Below are 14,699 nucleotides of genomic sequence, written 5' to 3'. Positions count from 1 at the left end.
TCGGGACCTGGGTTTGGAACCAAAATCCCAGCACAAATGGACACAGCACACATCCATAAAAATAAACATGAGTTTCACTGAAGTGCAATTTGTAAATATTTAAATGCTTATTTAAGAAATAATTACCGAATCCTGTCTGTTTTCATCTCTCTGTGCATCGTTAACATCCAAACTCCGCTAAGTTTTAAATTCTTTTAAAAATTTTTAATTGTTTTTACTATCACCTAGTTGACAAAGCTTCACAACCAATTAGAGAAATAAATTGGCCCAATGAATTAATTATTAAAATCCCCTCTGCTGTTGCCACTTCGGTGATGTTCATGCATATTCAAAGCACTCCCTCTTTTCAACAGTTTACAGAGAGCTGGGTGAAGTCTTCCTCTCCAATGATCGCCAGGCAATGAGTGAAAATTGCTTTCACGTTTCAATGGGCTGAAAGTTTAATTACACACCACTGGAGAGCAACGGAAATTTCTGGAAAGTTTTCAGTATCTATATTGAGAACGTACAGGTGATTTCAAACAAGGGAAGCCACAAACAAGGGTCTGCTTGGCCCAGTCTGAAATGTCAGGCGGTGTCACTTCTGCATCATCAGGAAATGCATGGACAGACCCGGATGTAAAGTAAGGATCCTAACAAGACAGAGAACTCGGTGTGGTCAGGAAAATGGCTCCCAGGCTAGTTGGCTGGTGTGTCTGCTTTCTAAACTCAGGCTAGACATGTCACTTCTGTGAACTTCAGTATTCAGGTCTGTAAAATAAAGATAATCCTATTTATATATTTTAGGGCTGTTACGGGGACTACATAAGGTTACATATGGAAGTAGCTGGTACAGTATCTGGTGTTTTGTTTGTGCTTAAAACTTGAACTTCAGGGGTGCCTGGGCGGCTCAGCCGGTTGAGCGTCTGACTTCAGCTCAGGTCATGACCTCGCAGTTTGTGGGTTCGAGACCCTCCTTCTGTGAGCGCAGGGCCCACTTGGGATCCTCAGGCCCCTTCTGTCTGCCCCTCCCCCACTTGTGCTCTCCCGGCCTCCCCACCCCCCGCAAAATCCGTTAGTACTTGAGCCATACAAAGGAATGAGACACTGATACATGATAACTTGTGGGTGAACCCGGACCACATTATGCTAAGTGAAAGAAGCCAGACACAAAAGGCCACGTGCTGTATAATTCCATTTATATGAAATGTCCAGAATAGGCAACTGTACGGAGACAAGAAGCAGATTAGTGCTTGCCCCAGGTGCTGGGGATGAGGGAGAGCGAGAGGCAGAGGAGCCTGCTTGATGGGTACAGGAGGTTCTTTGGGGATGATGAAAATATGCTGGAAGCAGATAGAGGCGATGGCCGCACAATACTGTGAATCTACAAAAAGCCACTGAATTGTAGACTTTAAAATGGTTAATTCGATCTTATGTGCGGCAATTTAAAATAAGTACAAACAGGGGCACCTGGGTGGCTTAGTCGGTTAAGCGTCCGACTTTCGCTTAGGTCATGATCTCGCAGTTCATGGGTTCGGGCCCCACATCGGGCTCTGTGCTGACTGCCGGCTCAGAACCTGGAGCCTGTTTCAGAGTCTGTGACTCCCTCTCTCTCTGACCCTCCACTGCTCGCGCTGTCTCTCTCTCTCAGAAATAAATTAAAAATATTAAAAAAAATAAAATAAGTACAAACATAAAATGATAACGTTTTTATTAACAGCAAAGAATGAGTGCCTGTTTGTCTTTCCCTACATGCACCCTGTATATTAGCTCGCTCCTCCAGGAAAAAATAAAGGGCCATAAATGTCTGAGGTTCCTGGAAGTTCTGCTCTTCCTGAAGTCATGTCCTTAACGGAATCCTGCTATGAGCTAAGTCCTGTGCTGGTTGCCAAGGAGATATGAAGGCAAAATAAAGGATGGCGGCTTCCTCCAGGAAGCGTATTGCTAAGTAGGCAGTCAGAAACAGTCACAGGAGTTACTTAAATAAGGGCACCTGATGAAGACGGAGGCTGAGCAGATCTGCTTCAGAAGAGGTGGCGGACATGGGGTAGAGCAACAGGAAGAGAGGAGAGTGTGGTGTAGAGCATAGTCAGGCTAGAGCTTCAAGCTGGAGAAGATTTGGCTGAGATAGGGATGGGAAGGAAGAAAGAAATCACGCAATGTCCTTTGAATTGAGGGGTAGCAAACATAAAATAAAATGCATCAAGGTCACTAACCTTAAGCGTCCAGCTCAATGACTTTTTTTCCATCTGTATGTACACTTGTAACCACCGCCCGCGTCAAGATAGAGAGCGCTTCTTATAAAACAAATGTAAACATTAAACAAGTCACGTTGTTAAAACCTATCAATTTTTTTCAGTAATGAAACCATACTCTCTAGTATAGCCTTATGTAATCAAGGTTGCAGTTCATATAATGGTTTTAAAGAAACTAGGGGCACCTGGGTGGCTCAGCCAGTTAGGCACCTGACTTTGGATCAAGTCTTGAGCTCATGGTTCATGGATTTGAGCTCCGTGTCGGGCTCTACGCTGACAGCTCAGAGCCTGGAGCCAGTTTCAGATTCTGTGTCTCCCTCTCTCTCTGCCCCTCCCCAGCTTGTGCTCTGTCTGTCTCTCTCTCCTCTCTCTCTCTATCTCTAAAAAATAAACATTAAAAACAATTTAAAAAATATAAAGAAACTCAGGGCCAGATCTTGTCTTGCATTTATTTTGAAGAATTACATGAACAGTTTTGTAATCACCTACATTTTTCACCATTTTCTCAAACTGTTACACTTCCTTCCTCCTATGATTTCTGAAGCCCCTGTATGTAATCTCTGATTGACAATCAAACAATGAGAACTCTTTGTATTATGCTAAATGCCACGTCACCTTATAGTTCACAGAATAATCTAGGAAATCGGTGTCTCAGAATATGTCACGGAATAAGAACTTACTGAATCTATCACTTTTTCTGAGGTATTTCTTGGGCAGAGAAACACCTGATAGGAAGGAGGTTGTCCAGCCAACACAAAGGCAGCCATTTATAGTCTGGGCAGCAGGGGCGCCTGGGTGGCTTAGTCGGTTAAGCGTCCGACTTTCGCTTAGGTCATGATCTCGCGGTTCGCGGGTTCGGGCCCCACGTCGGGCTCTGTGCTGACTGCCAGCTCAGAGCCTGGAGCCTGTTTCAGTCTGTGACTCCCTCTCTCTCTGACCCTCCCCTGCTCACGCTGTCTCTCTCTCTCTCTCTCTCTCTCCTAGAAGTAAAAAAAAAAAAAAAAAAAAAAAAACATATAGTCTGGGCAGCAGCCTAAAAAGCCGGCTGCCTCCTGGGGGTTCTCCGCCTGGTGCTAGGGGATGACTGGATGGCCAGCCACGCTCTTTCTTGAGGAGTTTGAATGAGACACACAGAGAGAGGCGACATAGAGTAGAATAGAACAGGAACAAAGCACAGAGAGAAGGAAGTATGCAGAAGCCATGACGGGAAGAAAGCAACGAGGAAGTAGTTGGTGGTCGAGGAGGAAGACACTTAATGACAGAAGTGGAGTCCAGAACACTAAAGTATGAGTAAGGTGGTTGCTATTGGGTCACTTACAAACAAGATGTTTGGAACGCAAGCCACTGTCACCTCCTGACAGAGGGAAGCAGCCTTCCGGTTCTGCAGCTGCTAATATCTCTCAGGGAGTTTTACGAGAAACATCATGTACAGAGAGAACCCAAGAAGTGCATCTCCATTTCTTGGAACCTGAAGGAGCTTCACACAGATCTCAGGTGAAATTCAATGAGAACATTTTTATAAGTGACTGGGATTCAGAAAGAAGTATCATCTTCAGGAAGAGGAAGATGAATTATTTTGGAGAGAAAAGGAGATGGAAAGACAATACTAAACTGTCATAAAATAGGGAGCACTTTTGCCTTCCACCCTTTTTAAAAAATTTTTTAAAATGTTTATTTATTTTTGAGAGAGAGACAGAGCATGATCAGGGGAGGGGCAGAGAGAGAGGGAGGCATAAGAATCCGAAGCAGGCTCCAGGCTCTGAGCTGTCAGCACAGACTCCATTGCGGGGCTCGAACTCACGAACCACAAAATCATGACCTGAGCCGAAGTCGGAAGCTTAACTGACTGAGCCACCCAGGCGCCCCTGCCCTACCCCCTTTTAAATTAATTACCAGTAAGAAGAAAACAAGTTTAAAAATACCCAGATTTTGAAATGAGTGTACCTTATGAAGAGAGAAATAATCTGAGGAAATAATTTTGTTTTTAATCCAGATAGATTTCACCTGGTTACTTCTGTTCCATACCCACTGAAACTGAATGTGCTGCATCAAAGAAGGGACTCTTTGATGGGCAGAGATGAGTAGCCAGGCAAAGGAGGTGGGCTGTTTAGATCCAGGTGTTAAGTAAATTCAGCTCATTTATTCTGTATTTCCATTTTCTAGTATTAGGGTCCTAGACCACTTTCCTTACAAGGGTGAGGCCCTGGACTTTAACACCAAGAAGACATGAATGATCTTAAAATATATTTATTGTTCTAACCAGAAGTTGGAAGAATAATCAAGTCATTTCTTTCTCTCTCTCAAGCTAAATAAATACAACATTTTTTAAAACACTATTATAGAAAACCATGGAATGCAACAAGAGAATTTCAGCTCTGGGGGAGACAGTTTTACTGTGTTTTGTTTGTTTTGTTTTGACAGAGTAGAGTTGGCAAACAGGTTGTATTTCTCATACCAGCTTGGATGAAGGATAATTTGGAGCACTGTGCTGAGAAAAACTGGGGTTCCGTCAAGGTGGCCCAGGGCAAAGGGCTCAGATTGGTGAGGGGGGTCACCACCCTGGGTGTGGGGTACCTGCTATTCCTGCCCTAGGGGGTTTGCTTTTTTCAATGCCATGGGAAGGACTCTGTGTAAATATCAATGATAGTTTTTTTTTTCTCTTTTTTCTTCTTTATCTTTTTGTCCCAGGATTTTTTAAATTTATTTTTTCTTTTCCTAGGTATGTATGTATGTATGTATGTATGTATGTATGTATGTATGTATGTATTTCAGGAGTAGAATTTAGTAATTCATCACTTCCATATAACACCCAGTGCTCATCCCAGCAAGTGCCTTCTGGAATGCCTACAGCCCATCTAGCCCATCCCCCCACCCACCTCCCTGCCAGCAACTCACAGTTTGTTCTCTGTATTTGAGAGTCTCTTCTGGTTTGCCTCCCTTTCTGTTTTTATCTTACTTTTCTTTCCCTTCCCTGTTCATCTCTTTTGTTTCTTAAATTCCGCATTTAAGTGAAATCATATGGTATGTATCTTCCTCTGACTAACTTATGTCACTTAGCATAATGCAGTCTAGTTCCATCCATGTTGTTGCAAATGGCAAGATTTCATTCTTTTTGATCGCTGAGTAATACTCCATTGTATATATACACTATGTCTTCTTTATCCATTCATCTCTCGATGGACATTTGGGCTCCTTCCATACTTTGGCTATTGTGGATAGCGCTGCTATAAACATTGGGGTGCATGTGTCCCTTTCTAGTCAGCACTTTGGTATCCTTTGGGTAAATACCTAGCAGTGCAATTGCTGGGTTGTAGGGTAGTTCTATTTTTAATTTTTTGAAAAGTCTCCATACTGTTTTCCAGAGTTATTTTCCTTATTGCTAAAGCAATCTGCGTTCACTGCAGAAAGTTAGAAAATATGTATAGCTACAAATAAGACAGTAGGAATCATTCCCATTCTTTTACCTAAAGATGTGGCAGCCATATTGGTAGATATTCTCTCTCTTTTTCCCAGCTAGGTATTGTTCTTCAAAAAAGGGTTGTGCTCATGTAGTTTTGCAACCTGATGTTCTAATTTTGATACTAACTCATGAAGATATTTCTGTGTATTTCAAAATACCTTCCTTGTATTCTATTTTACCAGTTTTTGGCAGCTTAACCACTATTCTTGTACATCATGGTGGCCTCTAATTTTTTCTATTTTGATAACCCTAGTTTCATGAAATTTTTAGAGCTACATCTTTTGGTACCTACGTGATTACTATATCAGGATAAATTTTATGACAGAATTGCTGAAACAAATTAAATGCAATTGCTTTTGATGGGTATTGATGGCCTGCAATGTTATAGTTTTATTTTCCACCAACTTTTAAAATTTGAAAGTATAATTTTAAATCTACCCAAGGACTGAATACTAGTGTTAACATTTAAAAGATTGATGAAGAATTCTGTTGTATAGGTTATTAATTGCTCTCAAAAAACCAATTTCTGCACATGTGACTATAGCGAATCACGTTCATGTCATATTTGGAACTACGTGGGTGACACAATACTGTTTTTTGCACACAAAGGTATAATGGGGAAGTTACCTGCTTGTCATGAATATCTTCACTCATTAGATGGGTCAGGACTTGCTACTAAGCTCTACTTGGAGATGTCTCAGAGAAAATAAGTTCCTAGAAATAGGAACACCAGAGTTCTACACTTTAATTCCTGTTTCCAGAATGACCGTGTGTATAAATTAAAACCAAACATATTAAATGTATGGAAACAGTCCTCCAGCCGGAATGGAAAATTCAATCTCTGAAGATCATACTTGTAAACTCTAAGTCTGCTTAGAGTAATAGCAGCTGCAGTATGCGTATGTCATACATTTACCTTCCCTCAATCAAACTCAACAAATTTCACTGGGCACCAACATTTTGCCAGACAGAGTATGTACAAAGATTACTAAAGCATGATCTCACCCATTGAAGCTAGAACAAGGCTATTGGGAAAACATCCAAATAAATATTGGGGGGGGGGGGTCAACGTAACAAATATTAAGATAGATGCAAGCGTAAGACAGAGGGGCAAGGGATACAATAACCTATGTCCATGATTAATAGTGAAGGCTTTATAAAGGATGCATAATTTTAGATGGATTCACAAAGAAGACTGGGCTGGTATGAGGTTTTTGCTCAGAGTTCCTGCCTGCTCTGTGTAAGAATTTGACATATATATTCTAATCAAAATTGTCTGCTGGAAAACAAAACTACCTGATATCAGCACTGATAAGTGGCATTTATCTATTTACTATTCACCCTATTTATCTCATTCCCTTGTATTTTGTTGAATTGGCACAATGATTAACACAGGGACTCAAAGTCTCTAACACACCCTTGTATCTCTTGTCTGAAATTCTCCAGAGAACATAATCTACCTCTTTAATGTCATCAGCTGGTTGGGGAAGAAAGGAAAATAGCATCAATAAATATTTTGGGTTTTCTTTTCCAGTCGCGCGTGCTCTCTCTCTCTCTCTCTCTCTCTCTCTCTCTCACACACACACACACACACACACACATCACTTTTAGAAAGATACAGGCAAATAATCCAAATATTCATTCACTCATCCATTCATGAACTACTCATTGGGTATCCATTCTGTATTAAGCATTGTGTGAGGTAAGAAAGGAAAGAGGGTAAGAAGGAGGGAGGGAGGGAGGGAGGAAAGAAGGAAGGGAGGAAAGAAAAAGTCCATATCCATGAGGTAATGAAGCACTGGAAAATCTATGAAAGCACACATGTGTTACATCATCTTTCAGAATCAGACTCTTCATGTTTTGGGCAACAGAGATTTGTTTGCCAAAATACTGTTGCATGAGAATAAAAAATAAGAATTTTTGTGTTTTTAACCACAACAGCTGCTTTGGGGAAAAAAGCCATCGTAAAAATAGTTAAGCATGGAATGGTAATTGCTCATCTTGTCATCTGATTGCTAGATTAAAAACTCCAGATTTGTAATTGCAGTTATCATGCAAACAAATTCACAATTCTGAAAATATATATGCTACTGGCTATGTTTTTTAAGGACAGTCATTTTTTCCCAGGGATTTTGAGGGGTCGTAAGTAGCTTAATCATCCTAAAGACTGGATTTATAGCTATTACTAGCGAAAATGTATCATGGAGATCTGATTCATAAAAAAATGCATTGTTCGATGAAATAATACCCTATAAAGGATAATTTCTAGTATTAAAGCATGCTATGAATGGCGGAAGTCATAATTTTTAAAAGACTTTAAAAAATCCAATTAGGATCATTTAAAATTTCCTGTTCACATTTCTGTTATATGGGCAGACCAAGCCTTTATATTCCATTACGTAATCATGCAATAGATGCTGCCATGATATCTTCCAGGAGTTCTCTGTGTATTGTAGTCCTGTCACACATGTTGCCAAAATGTTAGCAATGTGTAAGGCTTATTCTTGTTATAACTGAATATACCACAATGACTGTCAGATGGGGTTTTGAGTTGAGAGGCCATGTCACAAAGTACAGAGGTGGCATGTGTAGTTGATGTCCAGCTACAGCAACGAAAAGGGCCCTCACTGGAGTGCCGAGGCTAGCCTCCTGGATCTATAATGGCAGCGAGAGACACGCACGGCTCTGCTCACTGTCCACCAGACATAGAGGGGAGTAAGTAGAAACAAAAGAGCTGAGGATACTTGCATGGACACGCAGTCACTGCTCACTGGGGAAGGCTTTACACCATGGTTAGTATTGACTTGAGTCGTTCCATATCTCTGGATTTCCTTAAATGCACTGCCAAACCATCTAGAATTCAAAAGGACTTCAGGCACCCAAAGGCTGAGCACCACTGATGTTCATCTTTCAAGGGGTCCCCAGCAGTTGTTCAGGCTCAGTTCTGGGTGAGTTGCATCCATGCAGCCTGGAGCCCATGGGCAACTCTCAGCCTCTCCCAGCACAGGCGTCTTCGTTTGTCAGAGGGGGCCATGGTGGGTCCCTTCTGGGAGGGTTTAAGAGCTAAAGTGCCATTTTTTACATGCTGGGTATAGAGTGGACGCACTATGAGTTTTCTAATTTAGAAATCATTACTGTGAAGTCTCTTAGGTCAATCATTAGCAGCGTGAATTAGTCACTACTTTAATTGCCTACCCAGTGTCAAACAAAGAAACAAATTGCAGCAAGGTTTTCAGCAGTTCATGGCTACATAGGAGACTGCAGATTGCTTACCACCACATGTGTGAAACAAACAACCCCCCCCACCCCGGTTCTTTCTGGCTTCCATTTCTCTGCCCTGCACCCCTCCTCCCAGGCTGCTTCCTACCTAAGAAAACTGGGCTCGTAAAAAATACTTTATATTAAACATACACGCATGGTCATAGTGACTTAGTTTTGTATTATGACCATTCAAATGAATCAATAAATCTTAACAGTACAAAATGGAGTAGTAAGAGTTCAAATCACAGATGCAGGACAGTTGGGTCGATTTAGACACACACATTGGTTTTCAAACTTAAATTTCCTACCCGTCTGGGAAAACTTTCTTCTTTGCTTCTAGACACCTCTTTGGATAAAATGACTGTGCTAACTACAATAGTGCCATGGGCTTCGAGTGAAACAAGGCACATTCCGAAAACATAACTCTGGCCCTGTGATGTTATTGGGTGTTAAATTTTTTTCCCAGAGATCAGACAGTCAGAATGTTCTGAAGTTAATACCATAGTATCAGATGGGCCCTTCCTAATTGAATAGGCATGTGAGAATAAAGAGGGGATTTATTTTATTAAAAGATTAAAGCTACTCTCCCAAATTTTAAGCGCTATTTCATTGCTTCTGATAACCTTCCAGATCCTATGAATTACATCATTCACAAATTGGGAAAGTTTTATTTATTGCTTTTAATTCTTATAAAAATATAAAGCAAATGACCAAATACAAAGATGAGGCTTAAAACAAAGCAGAACACACACACACACACACACACACACACACACACACACACACAGGGTCCCTATTCTTGAGCTTAACATCTAGGAGGAGGCGATCCAACAGGTGCATATAACTGAAAAACAAGGAAGGACTTTGGAAGTGACATGATAAAGGCACAGAGATAAATGTAGGAGCAGAGCAGAGACTTCATATCTAAGCAATGTTTCAAAAGATGGAGAAAATTTTAGCAGAAAGCACAGGAAAAGCATTTCATGTTTGCGAACGTTAGCATGCATCAGAATTGCCTGGAGGGCTTACTGAAACACAGATTTCTGGGCCCTCCCTTTAGAATTTCTCATTCAGCAGGTCTGAGGCTGGCCCGAATCTGCATTCCTAACAAGTTCTCAGGCGCATTTGCAAGTGAGAGGGTGGTGGGCCTCGGTGTACAGCTGTTGAGAATCGAGACCCTGTTAGGTTTTTTTTTTTTAATTTTTTGACATTTATTTATTTTTGAGGGACACAGAGAGACAGAGCACAAGTGGGGGAGGGTAAGAGAGAGAGAGGGAGACGCAGAATCTGGAGCAGGCTCCAGGCTCTGAGCTGGCTGTCAGCACAGAGCCAGATGCAGGGCTCGAACTCACAAACTGTGAGATCATGTCCTGAACTGAAGTCGGACGCTTAACCAACTGAGCCATCCAGCTGCCCGGACCCCGTTAGGTTTTCAAGGCAGATTGGGAACTCCAGATCTGTATGTTTGGGAGGCATGTAGTAAAGCTCTGGGACTGGGTAGGATTCCTGAGAAACACAGTAGAGAAAGAGAAAATGGATAGAGTATACAACATGGAAATACAGTTGGTAGAAAGGGATAGGACCCTGGGAAATTGGGATTTTGGAAGAGTAGAGGAAAAGAGCATTATGAAGCCAAAGGACAGAAATTCCATGACAGAACAGTAGTCAAGAATGGCAGACACTATTAGAATGTGAGGAAGCAAATACGAGGCCACTGAAATTGACAATTAGCATTAGTGCCTTTCTGCGCATGTCACTGTGGGGCTGGAGTTGGCGACTAAGTTATGAATGGATGTTGACCACACAGAGGCTGTTGAGTCTGAAGAAGACTATGGGAGGCTGAGAGAGTGGGAGCCAGACCTCAGAGCTGCAGACATGTTTCATGCTTCTAGAAAAGTGAAATAGTCAAGACGCTATGTCCTCACATAACCAGATCACTTAGGAAGAGATTTATTTTAGAAAGGAGTTGAAGTGTTTGATGCCTCGAAAAGCATGGTTAAATAAATTCCCTACAATGTGTTAATTGATGGATTCTAAGTGTGATATTTTTAAAAGCACAGATGAGTCAGAGTCTCTGTGATAAAGTTTTCTGACTTAACTAATACAATAGTTTGATAAATTTTTGCCCCAGACTTTACCAAAAAATGTTAAAAAGCCCAATCCCAATCAACCCACATATAACCAAAAAGGAAAATTCTTTCGCAACACATATGTTGAAGATGAAAGAGGTGAGATTCTGAACAGCACTTGAAATAGTGATTTCCAGGGTCCCTCAGTGGCTCAATCAGTTGAGCGAGCATCTGACTCTTGATTTTGGCTCAGGTCATGATCCCAGATTCTGGGATTGAACTCCGTGTGGGCCTTCGTGCTGGGCATGGAGCCTGCTTAAGATTCTCTCTCTTCCTCTGCCCCTCTTCTGCTAACTCTCTCAAAAAAAAAAAAAAGAAAAGAAAAAGAAAAAAAAAGAAAAAGAAAGGAAATCATGATTGCTTTTACTGAACAATTTTGTAAATAAAAATGTGAATTACAATAAAGTTTCTGAACAAATTTCTATGGATTAATTATTAGTCATTTTTTGGAATATGTATTTTCATGCAGACGTACTCACTTGATCTCTACTATAAGTTTGACAAAAATAATAAGATACTATTTAATAAAATTTCTATAAGGAATGATTTCATACAGCAAAGATCATTGTGTAAAGGAACCAATCATCATCTTTCAAGTAAATCTGATTGCAGTGAATTATTTCCTTTCAGACATTGAACTCATGCATGATATTTCTCATTTCTTAGGCTATCAGTCTCTAAGCCATTTCAAGCAAGACAGAATGTATGGGAAGAACCTGGGGAAATTTATGGGACAAAGGAATTTTTCTGTCTTTTCTTTCTTTTTTTCTTTCTTCATTTATTCTCAAGTTGGATTCCATATAACACCCAGTGCTCATCCCAACAAGTGGGGACAAAGGAATTTTAAGAAACATATAAACAGAAGTCAACACTTGAAAGTGCCTCTTAGAGATCACTGAATAAAATGCAAGGTTGCTTTTTCTGAGCTAAATATGAGAATGATCAAATAATTCAACTGGCATATAATTCAATGGACATTTATTTGGTTTTAAATTAAAAAAGCAAAAGAAGTCTAAGAGACACAAGACCATCCCAGATAACATTTTACAAGTGATGCTGATGACTTTTTTTCTCTCTCTGCCTGGCATAAGCCAATTCTAGAATAAGGAATCCTCTTTAGCCTTTTGTAGATGAGGAATAAATTGTTACCATTTGGGATTTTAACTCCATTCTAGGTAGCTTTTCTTTACAGAGGGATTAGAGCAGAGGTTCTCAAATGGAGAGTGGGGAGGCAATTTTGCCTTCCAGAAGACCTTGGTGATGGAGAGATTTTGGGTTGCTACAATAAAGGGAGGGATGTTACTGGCATCTAGAAGCCCAGTGATGCCGCTAAACATCCTATGGTACACAGAACAGCCCCCACTCCCTCCAACAAATCATCATCTGGCCCAAAATGTCACAGTGTCAAAGTGGGGAAACTGAATTAGAGCACAGCTTAGCGACATTTAGAAACGTATATGGTCACACTCCCAATGCTATGGTCACACTCCCAATGCTTCTAGCATGTTTTAGTATGGATAGACAGCAGTGATTTTCTTTTTCCTATTTATTAAAACACATTTTACACTGGAGAGTGCATGTCTTTTAGTTTATTGTGGAGCTGTCTGAGAATGGTGTGGTTGGCAAGCCTTTGTGATCTTTAATTTCATCTTCTTCCTTGCCCAACCCACTGGAGGATGCATTCTGGTCTTCTCCCCTTCCTTAATCTGCCTCCTCCTTCCCCCGTACCCTGTGAAGGGTGGGGGGTGGACAGGGTTAGTGGTGCAGGTGTGAGGGTGGAAGGGGAGACATGGAACAGACACGTCACAAATCTAAATCTGCCCCTTGCCCCGTTCCCGGCACGTAGGTCCTGATTAGCTTCCCTGCTTGGCTCAGAGGTACCAGAATTCTGTGAGTTACCGAGTGTAGCAGTATTGACACAGACTTTCTTTCTTTCTTTTTTTTTTTTTAATTTTTTAATGTTTTATTTATTTCCGAGAGACAGAAAGAGAGAGAGACAGACAGACAGACAGCGTGAGCAGGGGAGGGTCAGAGAGAGAGGGAGACACAGAATCTGAAACAGGCTCCAGGCTCGGAGCTGTCAGCACAGAGCCTGACACGGGGCTCGAACCCACGAACCGTGAGATCATGACCCAAGCCAAAGTCAGACGCTCAACCGACTGAGCCACCCAGGCGCCTCTTGACACAAAGACTTTCAAAGAAGAACACAGAGAAGCGATAAGATGATGGGACCAAATAGGAGCACATGTCAACAGAGCACAGATAAGACAGTGCAGCTTGGTAGCAGGTCACAATTGAATACACAAGCTTTGAAAGGGCAGCCTGGTATTTCAACATGCACGCTCACCTTCACTTCATTATAGAGTGTGTCTCCTCCTCCCTAAAAAGCCACATAGACAAGCTATCTTCACATACACTTTTTATGTGGTCACTCTTGTCATCCAACAACAGGGAAGGAATTAAATCAGTTTTCTTCTTAAAAAAAAAAAGAGAGCGAACCCCTAAACTTGAGGTCACTTTAAAAATCTCTCTTCTTGGGGCACTTTGGTGGCTCAGTTGGTTGAGCGCCCGACTTCGGCTCAGGTCACGATCTCACAGTCTGTGAGTTCCAGCCCCCACGTCGGGCTCTGTGCTGACAGCTCAGAGCCTGGAGCCTGCTTCGGATTCTGTCTCTCTCTGCCCCTGCCTGACTCACACTCTGTGTCTCTCTCTCAAAAAATAAACATTAAATAAAATCTCTCCTTTCAGAATAAAATGATAGAGAGGAGGACCTCTTGTGTCAAGGGCTTTCTACTGGGAAGACAGCCGGCACCGTCTTCAGTTGCTATGGGTTTAAGCTTACGATGCAGTATTTCATTGATTGTACTATGCACACTTGAAGAAACATTTTAACACTGAAGAAAGCAAGATACATCTTATAACTGATGGGATAAGAGAGCACTGTGTCATGGCTTAATTGGTTTTCTCTTTTTTGGTGGTGGATAAAATAATGGTACATCCTATAATTGATAGCATTTTAGATTTAATGAAGTCAGTGTTCTCCAAATTCCTTAGAATCACTTGGAGAAGACCAGTCATCTCTAAAATTGCTTCTCTTTTGAAACTTATAGGTACGTCTTTTCTTTTTTAAATTAGCTTCTTGTTCAACTTCTCCTTTGCCCTAGTTATATATTCCACTTGCCAGAACATAAAAATGATTAATTTTGTGTGTAGCTTTTTGTTCCTAAAGCTGTTCCTTTCTCTTTTACACCATCATAAATTGCTAATGAGGACTACAAACTAATAGGGACTTAAAAATATTTACTTTTCTCAATAAATGAGGTAGGCTGGAAATAGAAGAGGTTAGGTAGGGATTAGTATCGACTCATCATTTTTGGCATTAACTGGCTATGTAAGCTTAATTGTATAATATATAGCACCATTTCCTATGATTTAAGGGATATATAAATTTAAGGGGTTGTGTGAGGTTAAATGATCACACCAGAACCTAGCAATTACATGTTGAAGTTCCATAAGTTTCAATCAGATGTGGCTATCAATATGGTATAAAAAAATGCTGACTGGATATCAGAAGACTGGCTCTGATGACAATTTATTTAGTCACTTGTCAGTGGC

The 14,699-nt window shown here is 41.0% G+C and overlaps 1 protein-coding gene across 1 annotated transcript in view; it reads right to left on the bottom strand.

Annotated features, from left to right (window-relative positions):
- The window catches only part of PHACTR1 (phosphatase and actin regulator 1), a 573,363-nt gene that overhangs the window by 470,653 nt on the left and 88,011 nt on the right, over positions 1-14,699 (bottom strand). The window lies entirely within an intron of this gene.

Source organism: Hyaena hyaena, unplaced genomic scaffold (genome assembly GCF_003009895.1).
Source record: "Hyaena hyaena isolate Hyena2069 unplaced genomic scaffold, ASM300989v1 scaffold_60, whole genome shotgun sequence".
Classification (NCBI taxonomy): Eukaryota; Metazoa; Chordata; class Mammalia; order Carnivora; family Hyaenidae; genus Hyaena; species Hyaena hyaena.
Note: the sequence above shows the minus strand (reverse complement) of the source record. Positions and strands in the feature narration are given on the sequence as shown.